Source organism: Lipotes vexillifer, unplaced genomic scaffold (assembly GCF_000442215.2).
Source record: "Lipotes vexillifer unplaced genomic scaffold, Lipotes_vexillifer_v1.1 scaffold147, whole genome shotgun sequence".
NCBI classification, from domain to species: Eukaryota; Metazoa; Chordata; class Mammalia; order Artiodactyla; family Lipotidae; genus Lipotes; species Lipotes vexillifer.
This window is the reverse complement of record NW_006778796.1, coordinates 2,181,758-2,192,634: the sequence shown is the minus strand read 5'-3', so window position 1 is coordinate 2,192,634 and position 10,877 is coordinate 2,181,758.

The window sequence follows — 10,877 nt, the reverse complement described above, 5'->3', positions numbered from 1 at the left end:
TTTTTTTTTTTTGCGGTACGCGGGCCTCTCACTGCTGTGGCCTCTCCCGTCGCGGAGCACAGGCTCCGGACGCACAGGCTCAACGGCCACGGCTCACGTGCCCAGCCGCTCCACGGCATGTGGGATCCTCCCGGACCGGGGCACGAACCCGCGTCCCCTGCATCGGCAGGCGGACTCTCAACCACTGCACCACCAGGGAAGCCCCCCCCCCTCATTTTTGTTTTATTGTCTCTCCACTTATTTAGTTTTTTATTCTGTTCACTAGAGTTTTTTTTACTTTTTGTACTTCTCCTTATATAGAATTTATACATATTTTGTTAGATTTATGCTTCAGTTGTTTTGTTTTGGGGGTACAAATGTAGATGATGGTGTGCTTCTGATTTCAAATTCCACATTTTTGTTGTTGGTATATGGGAAAACAATTGACCTTTGTGTATTAGTTTTGCATCCTGTAAACTTAGTGTATTGCTTTTTAGTTTCCAGAGTTTTTTGTCATTTTTTTCAGACTTTTTACATAGAAGATCATGTGTTCTGCAAACAAATACAGTTTTATATCTTCCTTCCCAATCTGTATACATTTTTTATTTCCTTTCTTGATTTACCACATTAGCAAGGACTTCTAGTACCATGTTGAAACGGAGAGGGACACCCCGGCCTTGTGCCTCATCTTAGCAGGAAAGCTTCGAGTTTCTCAGCATTAAGTGTTCTGTTAACTGTAGGTTTTTGATAGGTAGTCTTTATCAAGTTGAGAAAGTTACCCTCTATTTCTAGTTTACCAAGAGTTCTTATTATGAATGACTGTTGGATTTTGTCAAATGCTTTTTCTGCATCTGTTGATATGATCATGTGATTTTTGTTGTTTAGCCTGTTGATGTGATAGAATTCAGTTCTATCAGCTTTTGGCTCATGTAATTTGATGCTCTGTTGTTAGCTCTACATGTTAAGAATTTTTATATTTTCTGTTTTTAAAAATTAGCTTATTTTTCCTTATTAGACTTAAGTCTCTTAACTTCCTCCAAGTGCTAATACCCAGACTAGAAAATTAACTCCAGGAATAAAAGTGCCACTGTTTTCTGCTCATCATTCTCTTCAATGACTTTAATAAAAATTATGGTTTTTAAAAAATTATCTGATGATTTTTGGTTGTTATGGCAAGAGCAATGATACCTGGCAATTCTCTATATCCTGACTGGAATTGAAACACTGAGTCTTCTAATTTGAAGCTTAAATTGGTGCTTTTGTTGCTTACTCTATGCATTGTTTCTATAGTTAGGAAAGTGATATTATCAGTGGTGAGGTCTTACTAATATTGAGCTGTGGCAAAGACAGTGTACTGTGATACATTTGGCAAAATATTGCTATAAAGGTATTATTTTAGGCAGGAGAATCCTTAAATCTAATTATGTTAAACATTAGTAAATCAAGTAGATATTGTTTATTTGCATTATAAACATTATAATAAATTATACTAAACCCTGTTATAAACATTATAATAAATAAATTATAAGCCCTTGATGTTTGGATGTCTGTGCTTAATAGCACTGTCAGGAATGTCAGACCTATTGCAAATAAGTATCATTGCTGGTATTGATGGACATAGTGAGAATATGAGGAATTGATAAACAAAATTCATTTGGAGCTTTGGTACAATGACAGCAGGTGAAATTAGACAATTGCTTAACAAATATTCATTGATTGGTAACTACTTACAAGACACCATGGCAAGAATTATAACTGGTAAATACATTAAAATGTATATGTCCTTGTATTCTTAGAAGTTAAATATAAACTGAAAACTCCTCGTCCTGGAAATATAGATAGATAGGATGGAATCTCAAGAGTGACCTTGTGTCTGTCTTTTGCTCTTTGAAGTTTATCTTTTTTTATTTTAAGGAACGTTTAAGAAAAGTAAATGTCATCAAAAATAGATCAGAACATTTTTGTTCCACTTATGAAGTCTTTATTTTTTAAAAGATCATTTTTATGGGTGCGTTAAAAGGGAATTGGAAATATGTCATTAGAAATTCTTGACCCTTGCATTTGTTCCGTTGTTCTCTAAGGGGAAAATACAAGGAAGCTCTGACAATGATCAGTGGGAGAAAAAAATTAAGTGCCTTGTGGAAGTGGCTTGAAAATAGAAAATATTCGTACGTGTTTATTTTGGGAGACTTTAAGGTTAATGTTTTTGAATGCACTAAGTGAAGAGCTGACTATTTTAGAAATCAGTGACCCTACTCATCACATATGCAGATTGATTTGACTTCTAAGTTTGAGAAATTAGTAACCTCCAGAAGGACATCAGAGTGATTCCTTCACACAAAAGCATGAACTCTTGCTTTCATGCTGCAGTTGTTAAAACACTACTCATTATTTCTAGTGTCATTCTTTATTATAGAAATAATGATTGATAAAATAACTATTTCAACAGACATTTATTACTTTACATAATAAATGTAATGTAATATTTATTACATTATTACCAAGTATGTTCCAGACACTCTTTGCATTGCTAGAGCTATAATAATAATGAGAAGAGTGACCAAATATTTCATCACCAAAATGACATCCCTTTGAAAGTGGTGCTATAAATAGTTTATGCCTGAATAACACAGGCAAACTGCAACTACGGTCATTTAAATAAAAAGCACAGTCTTTCTTTTCTCTTTGCGGTACGCGGGCCTCTCACTGTTGTGGCCTCTCCCGTTGCGGAGCACAGGCTCCGGACTTGCAGGCCCAGCGGCCATGGCTCACGGGCCCAGCTGCTCCGCAGCATGTGGGATCTACCCGGACCTGGGCACGAACCCGTGTCCCCTGCATCGGCAGGCGGACTCTCAACCACTGCGCCACCAGGGAAGCCCCAGGTTGTCTTTCTGTGTGTTGTCTTTTTGTTTTGTTTAGCCTCATTTTGTTTTTAATTGGAAAAATTTGAAGGAATATAAGGGAAGAGGAAGTGATGAATTGTTTTTCCTACTGAAAATTTTTTTAAAAAGGACGAAAATATAAAAAGGGATTACGTTAAAGTGTGTATATATACATTCCCAATCAACTCTAAGGACATATAAAAATTAAACATAAGAGGCTTAATTCTTCCCAGTAAGTATAAGGGAAAAGATGTTCCTTCTTCCTTTTTCTCAGAACGTTTTCTTTTGTAAACTTATAAACTCTTTCTCTGCACCTTTGAGATGTGTGTACATCTTTTTAAAAATGCCTGTTATGTTACTGAACCAAATTTGGGTCCATTTGCCGGACGTTCAGCAGTGCCAGTCGGGGTTGTGGTAAAGGAAAGTATGGCATTTATTGCAAGGCCAAGCAAGGAGATCACGCAGCTTATGCTCAAAAGACCTGAATTCCCCAGTGGCTTTCACAGAAGGGCTTTTAAAGACAGAGTGAGGAGAGGGTCGCAGGGTGCATGATCAGCTTGTGCACAATTCTCTGATTGGTTGATGGTGAGGTAACAGGGTGATGTTTTGGGAATTTCAGTCTTCAGCCTTCTGGTTCCAACCAGTCTGGGGTTATGTGCTGGTGGTGAGCATGCAGTTAACTTCTTCCACCTGGTAGGGGTTTGAGTATCTGCAAAATAACTCAAGGACATGTCTCTGGATATTATTTATAGCCCTTGAGGAGGAACTAAAGGTCCTTGACTTTGTTTTATGGCTAAAGTATTATTATTTTGTCTTGCATGACTGCTTTCCTTTGTTTCTGCATTTTCTCACTTCTCTGATTAAATTTGTTCTTTGGAACTAGGGGAAGACCTAGGAGGCAAAAGCTTTTCTATAAACAAGAGGCGGAGACACGGGGGTCTTCCTCCAGGTAGGCCCTACAGGGTCCTGCTCTGTTTCCATTGCAAGTTTTACAAGTCAGGAATGGCTTTCTCAAGGACCTGAGAGTCATCACATCAAGGGAGACAGCACCCTGTCCCCAAGTTTCTATGGGAGGATAGAAGCCTTACAGGGTAGGCATCTTGCTCTCTACTTTGAACTCACTACTCTTCTCTGACTGGCACAGACTCAACCACACTTCTAAGAATGCAGCTTAGGACATGCTGCTGTAGTACCCATAGTAAATAGTCACCTTAGCCTTTATTGGTGGTCAGCTAAAACGTTTTGAGCAATTTTTTTTTCACATGAATTTTGCCAAAACAGATATCATCCATTCTGATTTAAGAAAGTTGATTTTCTTTCTTTTTTTTTTTTTGCAGCCCTGTGAGAACCTATCCCATCCTCTGCAAATAGGCTCATTATTCCAGTGCATTGAGCTAATTTTTAAGCTTTATTTTATCCCTCAATAGGTTAATCATTCCTCCTAGATTTGTGCCACTCTGCGTATGTAGTGAGCATAACTTATACTCATTTACATTTGGATGAAGATAATGAGCAAGATTACTAAGAAGCTTTTTCAGCCTGTGACGTAAAGCCGTCTGTCAGGTGGAACAGCTTTCTCTTTATAGATATATTTTGCAGAATAGTGGTACCACCAGCTGTAAATCTGGTTGAGCGTATTATTTTTCAGTTGATATTTAATCTTCTTCAAAAGATAGGAAACATGTCCTTTTGCACTGAAATGAAGACCCTTTCTGCCTATATTTCCCTGCTCCAATAGGAAGTGGACAGGCTAGGAATAATTTCTTCTTAATGAAATCCTATCATTACTTAATGGTTATTATCTTTTGTGCTCTTAACCATCTGTTTTAAAATGCATTCTAGAATATTTTCATAAATTGATGTCAAGCTTACTTGTCTAACTACATTTGGTTTTCCTCTCCATGAGAACTGGAAAATTTAACACCTTTAACTTTTACTTACACTGTTATTCTTCATGGGCTGTAAATGATTGCAATGGTGGCTCTGCACATATCTGCAAGTTCTGTTAGTATCTTGAAGGACTAGACATTTAGCTCCACAACTCAGTCTTTGTGCCTCTTTGTTCATTGTGGTATCCCCAGAGTCTAGGACAGAGCTTGGCACCAAGTAGGTGCTCAGACAATATGCATGTTGAATTTGAACAATGGAAAGATGATGGACTTTGGGGTTATGTACATCTGGGTTCAGTCCTGAGTTTTTGCCACTTAACCACCAGAGTGGATTTTTTAAACAGTGGTTTAAGCCTTTATTTATTTATTTATAAATGCACCTATTATGCTATTAAAATGTTCCTGCTTTCTGGTATTGTATATTATTGGGGATTGTGGGAGGCACTGTTGAAAACAAGACAGAAAGACTCCCAAAATGGAGTCACTTATGCTAAGCCCCACATCACCAAACCGAGACTTAATTACATTTTCAGCTCTCCCAGAAATGGAATCTTAAACCAGTCATTCAGGAATCACCTTATTGGCACTAGTTCGGTCATCTGCCTGATTGACCCCTGTGTCATCCCATAAAGGAAAGTAACCTTGCCATAACCATCCACTTTTTTTGCCCAGTACAACTTATACTTCCTGATTCCTGGTAAAAGTGTTCCATTTTTTACAGCTCCTTGGAGCTCCTTTCTATAGACACCATGCCCCATAGAGTTAACAGAAGCCAATAACTAATAGAGATTCTTGAACAACAGGTAAGGGAACAGGTTGTTAAAAAAACTACTTGGCTTGTAAATGACCTTCCCAGCTTCACGCAGCCCAGTTGTTTTACAGGAACTTGGGTGTCAGCTCCTGGCCTGTGCGAACCAGCTGGGGCTGGTTGGGACTACTGACCGTAAAACTGGGCCTGTGTAGACATCTGAGGAATAGCTTTTTATATTAGAGCACTGGAAAATACCACCCTCAGATCATGCTAACCCCTCTGTCTTGAATATGCAGAAGCAAGTAATGCAGATGCACCTGCTCAGAACACCAGTTACCCCACATTTTCCCTGCCTCCAATCACTTCTCCCCATGCCTAAGACCACCCTGCTTATCCCATAAATGTCCCAACCCCCTTGCCTTCTGGGAGGCAGATCTGAGACTCCTCCTGTATCCTCACTTGGCTGCTTTGTGAATAAACTCTTTCTTGGCTGTAAACCTCTGCGTCTCAGCATTTGCCTTGCTATGCGTTGGGCAAATGGACTGGTTTGTAACCCTGTCTGCTAGATTGGGTGCTGCTCAATTCGCGAATCATTGAATAAAGCCAATAAGACCTTTAAACTTTACTCTGTTGATTTTTTTTTTTTTTTTTTTTAAACAACACGGAGAAGCACTGCTCAGATCCCTGTTGAGGAAAGGACTCCCTGTCCACGTACCAGGAACATAGCTATCTGAGAGCCTCCAGATGTTCACAGTTTTAGGGTCTGCTTCAGCTTTTGGACCGTGGTCACACTTTACTTTTGAGGGGAGGGGGCAGCTCCTGGCTAATGATGAGCAAGGAGGTGGTAACAGAGCTTCATCATTTCTCCCATGAAAAACTTCTCTAACAAGCAGTCTTTGCTCCAGAGCTTTGGCGGGGCTGGGGGCACTGTCTGGTGTGCATTGCAGTCTGATGGCTTCTCCCGCCAGGAAATTCCTTCCTTCCCTTCTGCCCCTGAGTAACTCCTACTCCCTTGAGCTCTTAGATCAAGCATCACTCCCTCAGGAATACCTCCCTACCTAGGACAAAGTAGGAAGCACTTTCTCTTGGTTAAATTTTATTTTTGCAATTATTTGATTAATGTATCTTTCTTACATTAGCCTGCAAGTCCATTGTGTGTGTTTTCACTCACTACTGCATTGCCTTGGCCTTGGCCTTGGCCAGCACCATGAGTGATAGTTATTAAAATAATCAGTAAACATTTGCTGGTTGAGGTTGTAGAGTGCAAATACTGTGAAGGATTTTGACCTGTAACTTCATACACCAACTGGTCATGAAAGGTTTGATGTTTAGAATGAACTATTTCATGACTTTTTGGACTAGAGCTTAGTTGATAATGCAAAAGATTATGGAGAAGAATGAGATGATAAAGATAAAGAATTTAGGTAGGATATTAATAGGGGTGCAGAAAAGGCAATGAACACAGGAAAAATTGGAGAGGAAGTGCATCAGAGCTTAGTGAGTACTGAATGTGAGAGTCAAACAAATGTTTCGTTACTTAAAAAAAAAAAAAAAAAAGACAGAGACTAAAGTTAGTGAGTGGAGGTTTTTCTCCTTCATGAGGTTTAACCACCTACTGGTTTTTCATTTACCCTGTCATCCTCTGTGGTGCTGAAAATAGCCAGAGAGCCAGGGTAGTTTAACACTTGTCCTTTTGCTCAAGACTACATCTAGCAACTTAATTATTATCTTCAGCGCTGGGTAGAGAGAGTTGTTTCCTTGCTTAGTGATTTGAATGAAAACAAGTCATCTTCAAGAGCTCTGTGATACTGTTCTAAAAGTTAAGAACAGGGCAGGAAGTAAGTTATCTGTCATAACCCACGCTGATTTACTTAACCAAGCACAGAATGCATTATATTTTCAACATGGAACTTACTTCTCTGAGGCAATACACAATGCTGAACATCCTGAAAAAGAATGATTAATCTTATGGGGCAAGCCTGGGGCTCACTGCTTTTTGGACTAAAAAGTCAGCCCACACCTTGCTGCCCATGGGCTTGTTTCTTCCCACTCTAATCTTTTAAAAGTGTTCCCTCACATAAGGGCACAGAGAAAGGAAGGTGTACTGTGACCCCGCTTTGTGTACCTGAACAGTATTAAGTGTTCAAGGAAGGAAGGCAGAAAGGAAGGAAATTAGATCCACTATAGGAAAAGATATAAGGAAATGTGAAGACATCATCCATAGGAAAGAAGACAGAAATGAACTGGAGGTGGAATGCTGTGGAAGAAGAGATAATGTTTTTATTTTTTCTTTTTGGTTTGAAAAGTGAACTTGTTTGGGAGAAAAAAAGAATAATGGGATGGCAGAAGGAAAGGAAGAAAGAGGAGTAGGGAGAGATGATTGAGGAAAAGAGCAGAAGCCCAGGTCTTGTTTATGTATCTGGTTTGGGTGAACCTGACACTCAAATCTATCTGGCTTATATACGACCAATAGTCATCTCTAGAGGAACTAAGTTCAATTAACAGCTCATATGGGAATTGACATCTACTTATGCTATATTAAAAATAAATAGAATCTAAGCATTGGTAAGCTATGGGTATTGCACTAGTCCATTTTCAGGGTACTCCTTGATTAGAAAAAGGATAGGGGATTTCACAAGAGACACAGAATTATGCAGTTCAGAGCAGAGACTGGAGATAGTGAATCTGCTGCCATCTAAGGTGCCTGAACCCATTTCTTCTTTCCTGGATGAAGCACGGAGCTTAAAGGCCTTCTCATCGTGGTCTCCAAGACAGTAGGAAATAGTCTCAGAGCACTTGAACAAATGAGCTTGGGCAGCCCTGCCTGAGAGCTTGTTAGAATGCTTAGGGTCCGTTTGACATTATTTTATACAGAATCCAATGTTTGAATCTTCTCTATAACATTAATAAGTAGCAATACAAACTTTGCTTGAATACCTTAGCATTAGGAAGTTTATGAAAATTTATCAACATCTGAGGTGGCCACTTCCATCTTTGGAAAGTTCTGTTAAAATTTTCCTCTTATATTGAGCTGCCGTCTGCTTCCCTATAACTCACACTCATTTCTTTTCATCTACCATTTGTGCCCACACAGAACACATTTGTTTTTTTGCCATGTCTATTCTTCCTGTGTCTTTTCTTCTCTCAACTTTTGCCAAATGTTTTTCATACAGTATGTTCTCCACAATATTCTGGTCACTTTTTGTAAACCCTGTAATATCTTATTTAGCACCTTATGCTATGGTTTCAAATTCATATGTTTTGTTATGCATATATCAGTACAGGGGACTTAAGTCCTCAGTCTCCATACCTGAAACCCTATTGTGAGATATTTCCTCCAAAACAAATTGTTATGTGGTCATTTTCTACTATATTTGCAAACAAAATAACAAATACAGCTTTCCTTTGCTCTTTTTAAAAATACGAATATTTCTAATGATGCAATTTAATTGAATCTACAAATAGTTAAAATTTTCGTATTTTAGTTTTTTGAAACTACAGAGGATGCTGTCTCTAGAATAATCAAAAACATACAACAGTAGTTTGTGAAATTAAAAATTGAATAGATCATGCTTTTAACTACTTACATAATCAAAACGAAAGGTCATAACTAAGAAAATTTTAGGCACGATTCATCTAGACATATGCCACATAAGTTAGCAAAATGCACAAATCTCACTAAGGCTCTTAAACAGGGAGTTCTTTCATAACATACTTCCCTCAATTACAAATGAAAGGTTACAAGAAAGAAAATGAAAAATAATGACAGACAAAGTTGTTTGCTAAAGCTGGGACATAGGAAGAACAACCCTGAAAAATGGGAATAATATCTGTTAATTTTGAAAGAAAGGTGCTTTGGGCACTGGTAAGCACCTTTTTTATCCCTGCTTTTTCAGATATTTGTGTTATTTACCAAATATGAAATCAGAAGATACTGAAAAATTGATGCAGACTTACCATGGTTCTTCTAGAGAAGCTGCTGAATATTAGAAATAACATAATCTTATCATTATGGTTCCTTATCATAGAGAACCAAATGAGAACTGCATATTTTCAAATTAATTAAATAGTATCTTCTCTGATGGCTATTTATTTTATATTTCACAGACAGAATTGCAATAGATTAAAAAATTGGAAATTAGTTCCTATAAATTAGTTGTTTATTACTTGCTAAAGTATTTTTGGAGAGACATGACAACTGGTTTTATTCTGATTGCTTCTATAAAATATTGATACCTGAGGAAAGAGAAGCCAAAGAAACACAACAAAGGCTAAAACTTTTTGTTCTGTTGTTTTGTTCATAGCTTTTTGTTAGTTTAAAAAATCTATTTTCTACTTTATTAAAATTTTTATACTTTAGTAAAAAAGTACCATTTACATACAGTAAAATTCACCTATTTTAATTGTATAGTTCAGTGAGTGAGGAACGTAAACATCCATGTAACGATGTCATCAAGATACCCAATAATTCCGTCAACCTAAAAATTTTCATGCAAGGGCTGCACATTTTGAGAGAGGATGGTGATTTCATATTTGCTAAGTAAGCAATTATTTGAAAAGTGAAGTTGAAAGAATGTGCTTGCCAGTGCCCAAAGTTCCTTTTATACAAAATCCCTAAATAGTTTAACAAAACCAAGTGCATGGTGACTCTAAGTCTGCTAGTGTCAGCAGTACCCTGGAGACAAACACAGGTTAAATGCATGTGGCCAGCATCACCATTCCACGGCTGTAAAATAAGATCCAGTCCCTAACAAAGCAAGTAGTAAACATTACTAGTGAATTGCACACACTGCTAGATAGTATCATCCTAACATTAGAAAGGACCAATCTGGTCAAAGCAAAATTACACTGGACAAAGTTCAACAGGTAAGGAAGGCTTTATCAAAGCAATTGCTGTAGGGGAGAGAGATCAGCACTCAATCTGAGCTCAACTCCACAGAAACAAAGGGCAGAGCATGAGAGGTTTTTAGAGCTGGGGTTGGTGGGAGGGGCCATCATAGGCCATCCGTGTTCCTTAAGTGGCCTTATTCAAAGGAAAAGTAAACTTTCGCCTATCTTATTGACAGAAGGAAGGTTTAAAACTTGGAGGAAGGCTCCTGTGGAAGTTGGGCTCTTATTCTCCCACAAACTGGAAGAAAGAGTCCACATTTTCCTTGGTGGTTACCTTTCTAATGGATGGCTCCCAGGTCCTTGAGAAAGACAGTCCTGGGATGCAAAACAAGTAGGAGGCTTTTAAAATATTGACACTTCAAAGAGGCAGAGAAAGAATATACAATTATACATTTTCTAAAGTAAATGCTCTAAAATAGGGAGAGGAAGGACCTAGAATCTGGGAGAAGCCTGTCTAAAGTTTATTCGAGCTGAGAGGAACGCTGA